At 39.2% G+C, this 15242-nt stretch overlaps 1 protein-coding gene across 1 annotated transcript in view; it reads right to left on the minus strand.

The window, feature by feature from the left end:
- The window catches only part of LOC124788190 (SUMO-activating enzyme subunit 2), a 130859-nt gene that overhangs the window by 50319 nt on the left and 65298 nt on the right, over positions 1-15242 (minus strand). The window lies entirely within an intron of this gene.

Consider the following 15242-nt stretch of genomic DNA (forward strand, 5'->3'; position numbering starts at 1 on the left):
TTGTATTTCCCTGTCTTCAGCAAATGCAGAAATATGGAAATGATAATTAATCAAAACCTCAGCTGCCAACAGGTGTAGCTGATATACCTCAATGGGGACAGCTGAAAATGTGTGCCCTGACTGGGACTCAAGCCGGGGATCTCCTGCTTACATGGCAGACGCCCTATCCATCTGAGCCACTGAGGGCACACAGGATAGCGCAACTGCAGGGACTTATCCCTTGCATGCTTCCCGTGAGACCCACATTCCCAACAGCCCATGTAAGCAGGAGACCCCGGGTTCGAGTCCCGGTCGGGGCACACATCTTCAGCTGTACCCACTGAGGTATGTCAACTACACCTGTTGGCAGCTGAGGGTTTTGATTAATTATCGTTTCTTTCTAGAGAAGCTGCTTGGTCATAACAGGTATCTGTTCTTTCGGAACAGTTACTATCTTCATGCAGCAAAATGGTATGTCAGCTCCTGGGCAGCTGCATATGAATAAACACAAATCATAAAAATAAAACTAGACAGAAACATTAAAGAATGAACCAACCATCAACAATTATTAACCAAACAAAGAGGGATCTTTGAGTAATATAAGTATTAACAGCTTTAGCTCTGATTCATAATTCTTAACTACTCAGATCTCATTACATTATATTCCATGCGGACCAGTTTCTGTTGTAGAACAATGAATACTGTTTTAGTGATATGCTTTTCCACCATGTTAGTTAACTTATTCCACAGTCAGTGATTGATGAGAGTGCGTAGAGTACACTGACATACCCTGTACCAGCATACATATAGCAGCTGACAATAGATGTGCACTGTGGAAGAGATTTTACCCCCGGGAATAACTAATCTCTCACTTCCACAGAAGTGAAAAGTGTGCATTTGTATTCTGGTGGCCTACAGCATTATGCAAAGAATGAGCCTGGGCATCCTGAAACCTGCATGAACAACAAATCCATAGAATGAAACATAGAAACATGAATTACTTTCCTTTCATAAGGAAAAAAATACAATGATAACAGCACTGCAAGAAACAAAATTTACTGATGAACACCCTACAATCCAGTAGGATTCAGGGTACTTAACACAAACCAGGGAAAAAAGTTCTAAACGACAAACCTCAATTTGGAACAGGTTTAACTATAAAGGAAACACATTAAAATCAAATCTTAACAGAATTTAAATAAATTAATGAAAGACTTTACACACTAACATTTGAATCGCCACACAAAGCTTAAACTGTTTTACAGGTACATGGAAAAAAAAAAAAAAAAAAAGAAAACCCCTCAGAAAGAGTAGACAGAAAATTTTTGGTAAAATGTGTCAGCTACCCTATATCACATTCCAGCAAAAACTGCAATGCTACCACTTGGAGATTAATGCACAAATTGACAAGGAACATCACCACAGATCCACAGTAGGAAAATTCCCTGCACTTAAAAGAACCAACGCAAACACAAATTGAGAAAGACTGAAGTCTGTGCAGACAGCATAACACTGTACTGAAACCTGCAGTCTTCGATAAACTCCCTAGACAACAAACTATATGGTTGTTATCAAATCCGATTTGGATGAAAAATAACTCCATCACTTTGCTGTAAGTAGACACTCTGTGATGGACGTCCCAATGTAAAAGTGTCTAAGAGTGCCAGTTTAGATTCAGATCACTATTTATCATTAAATTCAAGGTCAGACCAAGATTTAGAAAGAAGGGCAATACCAAACCAAAAAGTTTGCATACAAAAGTTATCTAAGACAAAATGATCTTTAAGTGCTTTTGGAAGAAAGAACTCGTGGAAGTTGGGAAAAACTTCAAAAAGATATTATTCAGACTGCAGAAGAAACCATTCCTCTTAAAAAGACAGTGAAACATATCTGGTGGAATGATGAGTGTGGTGAGTTATTTGTAACTCGAGTGCAGAATATCTGGAAAGAAAATTAAAATGAGAACAGGGAAAATTTTGTAGAAGCCAGGGGCCTGCATCTAAGATCAGAGTACAACATATAAAAGATCAACTAATGTCAACTGAGCAACATTTTAAACAAAACACCAAAAGAATAATTTAATTTTGATAACATAATCCAGATACAAGACCCAAAGCCACCAAATGACAGAGGAAATCAGAAAAATCACAAAACATAAAAATAAAAATATTATTGCTGAATTACGGAAACACCAGTGAAAAAATTTTTCTACATCTAGTAGACATCATTAATGAAAAATGGACAACAGCTTAACAACAGAATGACGTCAGTTGTAACACGTCCAAAAAAAAAAAAAAAAAAAAAAAAAAAAAAAAAAAAAAAAAAAAAAAAAAAAAAGGGGGAAGAAATCCTAACAATTATAGAAGACTCTTCCTCTTGCCAGTGACAAAAAAAAATGCTGAAGCAGCACCTGGTCCAAAACTAGGGAAATATCAAGCAGGATTTAGAAAAGGAAGGTCTTATGTGGAGCAAATACTAAATCTATAGAAAGTAATAGAAATTAGGAAAATTGGAAACTTGAAAAAATGTGATAACTTTTGTAGATTGTAAAAAGACCTACGACTCAATTGATAGAAGTACAGTAATCAACATTATAAGGAATAGGCACTTGATAATGGAACAGCAGAAAAAAATTAAGGTACTTAAAAAACCATCCAAAGTAAAATTGATGAGGGAACCGTATAAGCCCTTTGACATCTACATCTACATTTATACTCCGCAAGCCACCCAACGGTGTGTGGCGGAGGGCACTTCACGTGCCACTGTCATTACCTCCCTTTTCTGTTCCAGTCGCATATGGGTCGCGGGAAGAACGACTGCCAGAAAGCCTCAGTGCGTGCTTGAATATCTCTAATTTTACATTCGTGATCTCCTCGGGAGGTATACCGTATTTACTCGAATCTAAGCCGCACTTGAATCTAAGCCGCACCTGAAAAATGAGACTCGAAAGAAAGGGAAAAAAATTTCCCAAATCTACGCTGCACGTGAAATTTGCGACTCGAAATTCAAGGGCCGCACCTCCAATTCGAAACGAAGTTGGCCCATTGTAATACGAGACACAATTTAGGTCGAATGAATGACGATACAGCTACAGTAGTTTGGTTCGAGTCGTAAGCTTAGCAGTTAAGCTTTACCAGGTAGCCATTGCTATGCGTCAGGCGCTCCGTCCATATTTATATGGGTACCCTTCCTTTTTCATGTGCTTCGTCTGGTTTGAATCGATTGTTTATTTTGCTTTGATCTGATAAGTGTCATTTTCTTTGTTATAGGTGTTTACGTCACTCTAAGCTGAAAATGCATTACTGTACTGTGTCATGCATTGTTTGTCGCATTCTGGTAGTGCGTGTTTACGGCCTGTCGCTGCTCGCGGCATGTCTTGCTTTTGTGCGCGCTACCGCCGCCTACAATAAACAGAAAGAAGAGAGGAATCGTCTCATTAGCGAAACAATGGCAAGAGACTGCTATTTGTTGTTACTTACACTGCTGCTTTCTTTGATAATTACCATCAAGAACAAAATAATAGACTGTGTATGATAGAACATGTTCTGAACGAGAGTTACGCGAAAATTTTTCTCCGTTTGAAAATCTTTGCGGCCGCTTCTTTAGAACATCAAATTCTGCACAGAAATTAGAGTCATCTTAGATTTAAAAATCTAGTCAGTTGCCGTGTTTCATTTCTGACTGTATGACTATTAGGCATAAGAATAATACGAATATAAACATGACACGATATGTATATTCTTCCGCGTTTGCTGTTGTCTCACTCTAGTTTCATAGTTTATTTGGTGCTACACATGATACAAAAGCGATAATTAGCCTGACAATTGATTTTTAGTACAGATAAACAAACGCTCATCATGCTCGATGTCATTCATCAACAGTACCCATACTCAAGGGAGAATGGTGAGAACAGTACTGTACAGAACGTCAGTAGATACGGTGAGAAACTGCTGTTGGATGTTGTCTTTTAGCATCCCTAATGAGGTCACATGGTCGCTGTAGACCTGCGAGTTCCGGTAACCCCGCAAACAATAATCATACAGATTGAGGCCTCGGGGCCTGGGAGACCAAGCATGACAGAAGTGGCAGCTCAGCACATGATCCTCATCAAACAATGTGCCCAAAGACATATTTCACACATTTCCCAGTACAGAGTGGAGCGCCATCCATGCTTATCAACCACGCTAGGGATGATAAAATTCTGTAACACATCACCGTACCTTGCACCTGTCATGCAGACAGTTTGACACACAGTACCCAGCACTTCCCCTAAGTAAAAGGGTCTGATCATGACTGACGTGATAAATCCACACCACACTGTAGCTTTCTCATCATGCAATGGGATTTCTGTGACAGTTCTAGCGTTTTTAGTAGCCCAAACTCTGCAACTGTAAGTGTTGGCAGACCCTTACAGTGGGAAATGGGCTTTGTTGGTTCACAATATGTCAGACAACCAATCACCACCTTCCCCCATTTTTTGAAGGGGCCCGTTGCAAATGCTGTTCACGTAATAAAAATCGGTGGCTAACAGTTTACGATGGTGCTGGATTTAGTATGGATAACATTTGAAGGTAGATCTTAGTGCTCTCCATCAGTAGTGCGTGGAATGCTGGTGCGACATGCACCTTCAACGAACGCTGACTTCAACATGTGGAAACGAACCTGCTAAAGTCTCCATATCTTCCTGAACTAACCTAACAGCAGTAGCACTTGTGTATGGTGGCCCGTTATGGGGCCGATCATCTAAATAACCCATGGCTTCAAACTTTATGACTATTTTCTTCACAGTGACATTTGTCACAGGACCTTTATCTATTCAAATACCTTCCTTATGGCAATGGGATCATAAAGCTGCAGTAGCGGATTTTCCATTCTGAGAGTAAAGCTTTCTGGTAAAGTCAACATGCTGTGACTTGTGGCACATATGACTCTAACTACAGGTCATTTTGTACATCGTTCATGTGTGGCATCACTGACTTGCTGCTGTCCAACTCCATCTGTCAGCCAGTGTTTGCACTCATTTTGATTGCATTAAAACCCCATGTAATTTCAGATATGTGTGTCAAGTTCTATCTCTCTATCTACATTATTGCATGAATTAGAGCATTTTCAAATGTTAACAGACTTTTGGGTCAACCTATATAACAAAAAAATCTTTTCCTGCAACAGAAAACCAAGACACTACAGTGGTAAAGCCTGAAACACTGTATGTTCAGGAACATTTAAACTAACAAGATTTGGAGATCTTGGAAACTGGAAAAAGCTGAAAGAAGAATTCTAAGCAGAATACTGGGATCTAAAAGTAATAGTAATGCTGAATACTGAATACAAATTTTGATCAATCAGAGAAAAGCTAATCGATTTAATGAGGGGAAAAAAAAACTACAACTTTATGGATACACATACCGACTGGATAACAACAGACTAACCTAGCAGATCTTAATTTAATAAACAGCCACAAATCCAAACTCAAATGGTTCACTGAAATTGACACAAATATGAAACGCCCTGGAATTAAACTGGACATAATAGATAACAATACTTATTACACACACAACATAAGAGGCAGGATTTCAGGAAATGAAGTCTGCTAATGGAAGGACATCAACACAGCAACAAAAGAACACACACTAAGGATAATGGAAGTCTGGGGGCAAAGAAAACAAAACACAAAGAAGCAAAACCACAGCTGATTTATCGCACCCTCACCCTCAAAGGGTTATTCTAAGAAATATGTTTCACTTTTAAAGGCAGGGTGCATACGTCAGCAAGGAAAAAAAATTCCCCGATTTCCCGGTTAAAAATACACTTTCTCCCCGGGTGACAGTATATTTTCCCTTATCAATCCACGGGCGTACAATTTCCCGGCACTTTATAAAACGAAAATCGGGGAAAAAGATATGTTTTGGAAATATCTGTGATGTGCAGCAACACGTACGCTGCATATTTTCGTATTACGAAAGTATACATTGGAATTCCACCAAACACCGCAGGTTACTTTCCGAATAATTGAAATCGAGATTTTGATGCGCTTTTGTAAGCCGTTCGTAGCTCATCTCACGTGATCTCGCCAGCCGATGACAGTGGATATTCATAGCATAGGACACGTGATGTCAGCCAACAGCAATATCACTGTTAAGTTGCAAGAACACACAAACAGGGAAAGTTAATAGTTTACATTAATATTCATAGTGTTGCTACAAGAAAAGCAAAGCTTTCACATATAATATTGGTCTCAAGCTGCAAGAGAAGCTAGGCTTTCGCATATACTATTGATCTTTTTACGCGTGTTACACTTTAAGATATATCACACAAATGTGCCAGTAAAATTTTTAATGACATACATGTCTGATCTTCAGGGTTCGAAATTCTTCTAAATGGCTCTTCATCAAAGAGTTGATTTTTAAATGAGAGTCTAACACTCCGTGATGTAATAAATTCATGGTACATTCTTGCACATAGTTCTACTTACGTAAAAGGATATTTACTTTGAAAGTAACGCTATTCAAACTACTATTCGCAATATTTTTCCGAGACCTGTTAGAAATAAGATTCGTTTCAGCAGTTCCAGAGAGCGCAGATAACAGGCGACACCACGCTTGGGTAGCTATCATGACGTAGGAAGCCCATATGTATGTACATGTAAAACATTGAAAGATCATATATTATGTCATAAAAGAAACAAGACATCAGAGGATACTGCAAGAGCATCGGAATTTCGTGAACCATATTAAAATGTGCACATTCGTATGTCCAGATTCCCAATGAAGTAGATCTCGACCTGACATTAAGCTTTTCAGTGTGGGTTTCGGGATATAAATTTTCTTGGAGTACCAGTACTGTATTATATCATGTTTGTTTCTTTATTATGGCAGAATGCCATACTTGCTAGAAAATGAAAACGTGCACTTGAAATGAAGCGAACATTTGAAACTAGCCACTACTGTGGAATTAAACATTTCGTTTCAAATACATTGACTGCCCACCCCCATGAACCATGGACCTTGCCGTTGGTGGGGAGGCTTGCGTGCCTCAGCGATGCAGATGGCCGTACCGTAGGTGCAACCACAACGGAGGGGTATCTGTTGAGAGGCCAGACAAACGTGTGGTTCCTGAAGAGGGGCAGCAGCCTTTTCAGTAGTTGCAGGGGCAATAGTCTGGATGATTGACTGATCTGGCCTTGCAACACTAACCAAAACGGCCTTGCTGTGCTGGTATTGCGAACGGCTGAAAGCAAGGGGAAACCACAGCCGTTATTTTTCCCGAGGGCATGCAGCTTTACTGTATGGTTAAATGATGATGGTGTCCTCTTGGGTAAAATATTCCGGAGGTAAAATAGTCCCCCATTTGGATCTCCGGGTGGGGACTACTCATGAGGACGTCGTTATCAGGAGAAAGAAAACTGGCATTCTACGGATCAGAGCATAGAACGTCAGACCCCTTAATTGGGCAGGTAGGTTGAAATTCAGCATAGTGAACGCATTATTGTGGCCAAGATAGACACGAAGCCCATGCCTACTACAGTAGAACAAGCTTATACGCCAACTAGCTCTGCAGATGATGAAGAATTGATGAAATGTATGATGAGATAAAACAAATTATTCAGGTAGTGAAGGGAGATGAAAATTTAATAGTCATGGGTGACTGGAATTCGAGAGTAGGAAAAGGGAGAGAAGGAAACATAGTGGGCGAACATGGATTGGGGGAGAGAAATGAAAGAGGAAGTCGTCTGGTAGAATTTTGCACAGAGCATAACTTAATCATACCTAACACTTGGTTCAAGAATCATAAAAGAAGGTTGTATACATGGAAGAATCCTGGAGATACTAGAAGGTATAAGATAGATTATATAATGGTAAGACAGAGATTTAGGAACCAGGTTTTAAATTGTAAGACATTTCCAGGGGCAGATGTGGACTCTGACCAAAATCTATTGGTTATGAACTGTAGATTAAAACTGAAGAAACTGCAAAAAGGTGGGAATTTAAGGAGATGGGACCTGGATAAACTGACTAAACCAGAGGTTGTACAGTTTCAGGGAGAGCATATGGGAACAATTGACAGGAATGGGGGAAAGAAATTCAGTAGAAGAAGAATGGGTAGCTCTGAGGGATGAAATAGTGAAGGCAGCAGAGGTTCAAGTAGGTAAAAAGACGAGGGCTAGTAGAAATCCTTGGGTAACAGAAGAAATATTGAATTTAATTGATGAAAGGAGAAAATATAAAAACGCAGTAAACGAAGCAGGCAAAAGCGAATACAAAGGTCTCAAAAATGAGATCGACAGGAAGTGCAAAATGGCTAAGCAGGGATTGCTAGAAGACAAATGTAAGGATGTAGAGGCTTATCTCACTAGGGGTAAGATAGATACTGCCTACAGGAAAATTAAAGAGACCTTTGGAGAAAAGAGAACCACTTGCATGAATATCAAGAGCTCAGCTGGAAACCCAGTTCTAAGCAAAGAAGGGAAAGCAGAAAGGTGGAAGGAGTATATAGAGGGTCTATACAAGGGCGATGTACTTGAGGACAATATTATGGAAATGGAAGAGGGTGTAGATGTAGATGAAATGGGAGATATGATACTGCGTGAAGAGTTTGACAGAACACTGAAAGACCTGAGTCGAAACAAGGCCCCGGGAGTAGACAACATTCCATTGGAACTACTGACGGCCGTGGGAGAGCCAGTCCTGACAAAACTCTACCATCTGGTGAGCAAGATGTACGAGACAGGCAAAATACCCTCAGACTTCAAGAAGAATATAATAATTCCAGTCCCAAAGAAAGCAGGTGTTGACAGATGTGAAAACTACCGAACTATCAGTTTAATAAGTCACAGCTGCAAAATAATAACGCGAATTATTTGCAGACGAATGGAAAAACTGATAGAAAGCAACCTCGGGGGAGATCAGTTTGGATTCCATAGAAATGTTGGAACACGTGAGGCAACACTGACCCTACGACTTATCTTAGAAGAAAGATTAGGGAAAGGCAAACCTACATTTCTAGCATTTGTAGACTTAGAGAAAGCTTTTGACAATGTTGACTGGAATACTCTCTTTCAAATTCTAAATAAAGGTGGCAGGGGTAAAATACAGGGAGCGAAAGGCTATTTACAATTTGTACAGAAACCAGATGGCAGTTACAAGAGTCGAGGGGCATGAAAGGGAAGCAGTGGTTGGGAAGGGAGTGAGACAGGGCTGTAGCCTCTCCCCGATGTTATTCAATCTGTATATTGAGCAAGCAGTAAAGGAAACAAAAGAAAAATTCGGTATTCAAGTCCATGGAGAAGAAATAAAAACGTTGAGGTTGGCCGATGACATTGTAATTCTGTCAGAGACAGCAAAGGACTTAGATGAGCAGCTGAACGGAATGTACAGTGTCTTGAAAGGAAGATATAAGATGAACATCAACAAAAGCAAAGTGAGGATAATGGAATGTAGTCGAATTAAATCGGGTGATGCTGAGGGTATTAGATTAGGAGATGAGGCGCTTAAAGTAGTAAAGGGGTTTTGCTATTTGGGGAGCAAAATAACTTATGATGGTTGAAGTAGAGAGGATATAAAATGTAGACAGGCAATGGCAAGGAAAGCGTTTCTGAAGAAGAGAAATTTGTTAACATCCAGTATTGATTTAAGTGTCAGGAAGTCGTTTCTGAAAGTATTTGTATGGAGTGTAGCCATGAATGGAAGTGAAACATGGACGATAAATAGTTTGGACAAGAAGAGAATAGAAGCTTTCGAAATGTGGTGCTACAGAAGAATGCTGAAGATTAGATGGGTAGATCACATAACCAATGAGGAGGTATTGAACAGAATTGGGGAGAAGAGGAGTTTGTGGCACAACTTGACAAGAAGAAGGGACCGGTTGGTAGGACATGATCTGAGGCATCAAGGGATCACAAATTTAGCATTGGAGGGCAGCGTGGAGGGTTAAAATCGTAGAGGGAGACCTAGAGATGAATACACTAAGCAGATTCAGAAGGATGTAGGTTGCAGTAAGTACTGCGAGATGAAGAAGCTTGCACAGGATAGAGTAGCATGGAGAGCTGCATCAAACCAGTCTCAAGACTGAAGGCAACAACAACAACAACGACATTGACTGCCTCTGCAGAAAAGGTTAACATAAGTCAAATTTCTTTAGCAAACAGACAAAAATAACTTCATTGTTCCGCAAGGCGATTAATGCTTGACTGTCAGAAACATGGAAAAATAAAATCTTAAACTAATGACATATTTTAGACTTCCGTAATTACGTGAATGTGTTTTAATTCACTTGATAGCTCCCAGCCACAGATATCCGTTTTGCTTTTATTTCACGTGAGAGTAAACGAAGGGGAAACAGTAAAATCACTAAATGTAAACACGGGTCACGTGGAGACTACCCACTATAACTCAAACTGCTCTGGGCATCAGCCCTGGATCTACGACATTTGCGAACCGGGTCAATACTAAAAACAAAAATCGAATTTTCAAAATATGTTCGTCTCGTAGGGCTCATCTTTCTGAAAAGTCTGAAACATAAAGCATACGTATTCGAGGAAATGTAAGACATATTATTTAGTTTTAAGTATACCAAAGTGCAGTGCCACGCCTCTTCACGAAGCATTTTTCTACCGCACATCCAAACTATATTCAGGAGAGTGGAAATTGAAATGTCCTGTAGTGCCTCTCCTGCTCCCAGTCGGCCGGTTTGACAGCCTGCCCTCTCTCTTTTCTTTTTTTTTAAAAAAGAAGAATCTCGCAAATAATAGCGGATGGGATTATTTGTAATCGAGAGAACAAGAACTCTTCAGAAAATCTGAGCTCTTTATTGCCTATTAGTTAGTAACTTGCTGTTTTGTGCGACATAAAATTAAATATAGGATATATAAAATCAATACTGACAAGAGATAAGGAAGAAATCACACATTTCTTCAAACCTTAGCTCCTAGCATTTTTTCTCTCTAATCTTGCTACCGCTTTATGGCGTGTTTTCCTTTCTGCGAAAGAATCTATTACCTCATCAAAGTTCGTCAAACGTTTTGCTACATGAAAAATCGAAATGTCGTTATCTAATACTGAAAAAGCTGTTAATACAAATAAATACCCAATACTGGTGTCGTTTCTCGATCTGATTACGTCTATTTTGTCACTGTCTGCTAGATAAAACAAAATAGGCTTTTCTAATATGACAGCAATTTTGTTACACACCAAATAAACAAGGCTGTTTTGGCACCAAGCCAAAAGCTTTATGTTAGGAAATAGTTTCACATTTCATTCATACGCACCAGCTTCTCAAGCACGAGATCGAAAAGTAGCGTTACGAAATTTTTATAAAAATTTGAAATCGTCTTATTCTTCCATAATTTGTGCGATGTCCTCGTTTCTTCTCCTTCCTCCTTCTAACAAACAATCTTGTCATCACCAATTCTGTAGCTATTGCTGCCATTGTCAAAATTTGTTGGCCAATTAACTTCACTAACCCTGCCAGAATCACAGGTTTAGTTATCCCGCTATTATTTTCCGGTTAGGCGTTATTACGTGTTCGAACAACACGTTTCCCGCGTCACTTCCAGAATAGAACTTCCGTGGCTGCAAGCCGGGGACTGTACTGCTGGTCCTTACTAGTGTGGCGATCTGGCCAAAAATTTTGTCAAAATTTCATTTTCTTGGATACACCGAGAAGATGTGTGTGAAATCTTATGCGACTTAACTGCTAAGGCCATCAGTCCCTAAGCTTACACACTACTTTAACCTAAATTATCCTAAGGACAAAAACACACACCCATGCCCGAGGGAGGACTCGAACCTCCACCAAAAAGATAATACATAATCTTTATCACCTGTTATTCCTGTCGTCGTTTATTTAGATTCTGGTAGTCTGAATCTATGGATTTCGCAAGTAATTATAACAATGCTGATCATTCGCAAACCCGATCAACCACATAATCAGACAGTGATTGGCAATCATCTGTTCGGCTTTACTCCCTCAGCTCGTATAGCCCCGTCCCCTTTTGCCTGCAGAAAGTTTATTTCTAGATGCGACGATGATTCTCCTGACAGTCGTGCATGCATTCAAAAGTCAACTTATGATTCATTCAGAAATCAACTTAAAATGTGTTCAAAAATGTTCAAAAACCAACAGGGAAGCATTTCAAAATCATATGAATAATCAATAGACAAAAGTATGCTGGATGCTAGGCACTTTGTGAAACAAGTTTTTTTTCTTCAATAATATGAATTAGGCCCCCCCTCCCCTTTTGCCGGTAGCATCTAGCTACTTGCTGCGACTGCTTGCACAGCCGACAGCCACATTCCTGTAGCCAGAAGCGGGAGAATCTACTCCTCAAACGTGACTCAACTGCAAATGCGCATGAGCCCGCACGTAACTGCTAAAACAAATTGAACATAAACAGTTGCAACTTCACGCTCATTGGAGGCAATTTGTTGTTATGAAGCACTGCACAGTCTTCCTACAGCCTTTGGCATATTTTCAATTGGCAGACGCTTGCATGAGCACTGTGTGTCGTCGTCGTATATGGCACATTTCCTTTGCAAATTAAGTTATTTTCTCTCATTTATGTTTTATTGTTGAAGTATTATTCTGCAGTAGCGGGATACAGTAATCTCCTTTGTTAGCGTATCGTTTCTTACTAGTCAAAATTACAAAAATTTAACTGAAAACTAAAACAATGAAAAATTCCCGGGTTTTTCCCGGATCTCCCGGTTGTCACGGGTCGTATACACCCTGAAAGGACATAACATCACTGCAAAAACTTCACAATCTTTTTAGACATCCATTTTTTTAAGTGAGGGAGACATGACTCAAATATTACAAATTAGTGGATCTCAACTGTCACATATATATTCTTTCTTTTGTTCTATGATAGTGTTTTAGATTTCACCACAGCAATGCCATTCATACCCAAGAAGTAAGTTTCATTACATAGACACAGTCGTTGAAAGTCCCCTACAGAAACACTGAGTCATGTTGCCTCTATAGCCATAGCCATCCATAACTGATAAAGTGTTGCTGGTGCAGGATGTTGTGCACAAAGTGATTTCTTGATTATGTCCTGGCATAGTCCTTATCAATTCAGGCAGGCTAGGAAAAAATCTTACCTTCACAGTCTCGGATTTTATTGAATTTAGCATATGTTAAAATGAAGGATTAAGTAAGGGACAAGTATTTTTTTGTTTTCTCCAAAAAAATGTCTGCTCCGAGATACAGCCCTCCAATGATGACACTGCACATACAATTTTGAAGATGCGAATTTTGGAAAAAATTTTAAAATCCTGTATTTCTGGAACAGTTCTAGACATTTTGTTGTTTTTTTTTTTATTTGAAAGATAATTGCTTCATGATAAAGAAATCTTCCATTTGATCTTATCTGTTCTTTTACTATAGCATTCTGAACTTTATAATTTATGGAAATTTTTTTTTTTTTTCAAAAATGACAATCCATAAAATTTTGTTTTTTCTCTGTTGATTCCATTCCCAGAAAAGGAGAGCTTCCACTTTTAGGCTGAACAGGTTTTATAAACAATTGAAATTTTTGCCATACATAAAACCGGTTTTATTACCACATTATGACATAACGGGCTCATAAAAATCAAAACCTAACCTCATTTAACATAATTTTAGTTTTGAAAGATAAGAGACTCATTTTTCAAGCATTTTCAATGGTTCCAAAATGTATGTGAATGATCCACAGGCTTAAAAGTTTCAATTTATACAGCTTCTGTGACTTCTGTTTCGTACTGAAATTAGCCAATCAATGAACTAAAAATGTGCTCCACTGCTTCAATATCTTCCTTTGATATAGAGTGATGCTTTTCTGTTGAAACAAGAGGAACTGGAGCACTTACAATCTTCACAACATTGTGAACAGGAAGTGAGCACTGATGGCGCTTTCCTCCAGCTGGAAACCTATATCCAGCAGCTCGTCCATGTGGTAGCATATAGTTCACAACTACCTCGTTTAACTCATAACTGGTGTCTATAATCTCTGCAATCCACCAGTCACAGTCATACACAAACGCCACAAACATCCTCCTCCTCCTCAGGTTGTGAATCTCAATATTATCCTGCTGTTTCTGAGGTGTTGGCTAAACGAAGGAAATTTCTTCTTTCTTGCTCTTTAAAGTGCACGCATCACTTTGAGTCCAAAAATGTCTCTTCTAAATTCCTTCCACAGGAGAAGTTTGTTTGGACCATTCTTCTTTTTTCTGCTCGTGGAATTCTTCGATTTCCTCTTTGGACAAAAGAATGACTATCGTAAAACCCTCATCATCCTGAGTCGCAGCTGTATTTGGTATGGAAAGATTAGGTTTTGTAGCATGGTGCTTCAGCAGATCACCTGAATCATCACAGGGCCACTTCTTGTGACCAGTAGCACTGTATACCCAGTCAGTTGGCACAGGCAACTTACTCAATTCAAACAGCTGGTAATGATTTTTAAAATGACTAGGAGCACCATCAGAAATAATGATGATCTTCTCTGCCCCTATTTGCAGTTGAAGAATTTTGCGCACTGCTAGCAAAACATGTGCTGAGTCATCACTTATAAGTGCAACAAGTGTGGTCTTGTTTTGAAAATATGTCACTCCTGTAAAAATCGAAACCTGGTAATTACTCCAATTATATCCTTGCACTTCTTGTGGGAGAATTACAGACCAGTTCTCAGCAAAATCACAGTGAAGTACTAAACATAGTTCTTCAGCCTGTACACATCCTTTCACTTCTACAATGTGTTGTTGCAATTTCTCCAGATGCTGGTGTGTCACTGCTTTCACTGACCATTTACGAAGTTCATCAATGAAACTGTCAAAGGTAACAGTTTTCTTAATTAGTATATTTTCCTCCCATGTCACATATGTAATTTCTGCAGAGTTATCTGCTACGTCTTCCAAGCCAAGTGTCTGTAAAGACAGTCCTCCCTTTCCAGGACATTCACTACATTCTTCAAACAAACAAGTCTCTCGCTTTTTGTCACAGACTACCAATGACTTCACACGCCCAACCAAGACGTCGTGTCACATGCTCCAGTAAGTTCTTCAAGTTATCACACAAAGTTCAAAATTCGCGCAGTACACACAGACAAGACATCTCTAGGTGGGTATGGAACTACCCACTTAGGTTGTAGTGCATAAAATTTTGATCTTCCAATATGAGAAGTTGTATAGTTGCTCTAATAAATTGAAAAAGGTTCTTTAATACTTCGAGTCATGCACCTCTTCACTTTCACAACTTTTCTAACCTGCAACTATAACAGTTATAGTGTCTTT

This window comes from Schistocerca piceifrons, chromosome 3 (assembly GCF_021461385.2).
Source record: "Schistocerca piceifrons isolate TAMUIC-IGC-003096 chromosome 3, iqSchPice1.1, whole genome shotgun sequence".
In the NCBI taxonomy this organism is placed as follows: domain Eukaryota; kingdom Metazoa; phylum Arthropoda; class Insecta; order Orthoptera; family Acrididae; genus Schistocerca; species Schistocerca piceifrons.